Raw genomic sequence first — 717 nt, 5'->3', positions numbered from 1 at the left:
AAATGATGTAGTAGGTAATAATATTTCATGTATTCAAATTCGAATTCACGTAAATCCTAGCTAGTTTATATATTTCTAAAATTTTTACATATAACGATGACACATCTTTTAGTGAACATATTTAATGATTATATGATAAAAATTTATTCTTTAGCCTCATTACATCACTTGAGCACTGTCAATTGGTCTTTTCCATGCTCTGTAATCAAGCACACTCAATTGGATTGAAGATTGAATGCTTACTTCACTTGAATTTGTAAACCCAAAACAAGAAATTTGTCTCAAAGATTGAAGTGCTTACAATTCTCACATATGGGATTATGTTGCCTCCTCTAAAATTTGGAGTATGTTGGGACTGGAAATAAGTTTGTCAAGTTTACAAGTTTAGGTTTTTGCATCAGCCAGTGGTTGGTAGCCTTAATTATAGACAAAATGAATTAAGTTTTACTGTTGATTAGAGCCACTCTATTAGATTGACAAATAGCAATCCGTAGGTCATAGTTTCTAGGTTGTGTGGACAGCGAGACTAAAGTAAGCTCAAACAAGAACACATGTTAGGAGTTTTGCTCATTCATTATGAGCTAGAGAACCGACCTGTATTGAGCTTTGAGTTCTGGGGAAAAGACAGCGTGAACAAATTCTTGGCTCCAACGTCACTGCGTACACCATATTCAATAAACAAAATTGCATTAGTGCCTTCGTCTCTAAGTGAAAATA

This window comes from Prunus persica, chromosome G3 (genome assembly GCF_000346465.2).
Source record: "Prunus persica cultivar Lovell chromosome G3, Prunus_persica_NCBIv2, whole genome shotgun sequence".
Classification (NCBI taxonomy): Eukaryota; Viridiplantae; Streptophyta; class Magnoliopsida; order Rosales; family Rosaceae; genus Prunus; species Prunus persica.
Note: the sequence above shows the minus strand (reverse complement) of the source record.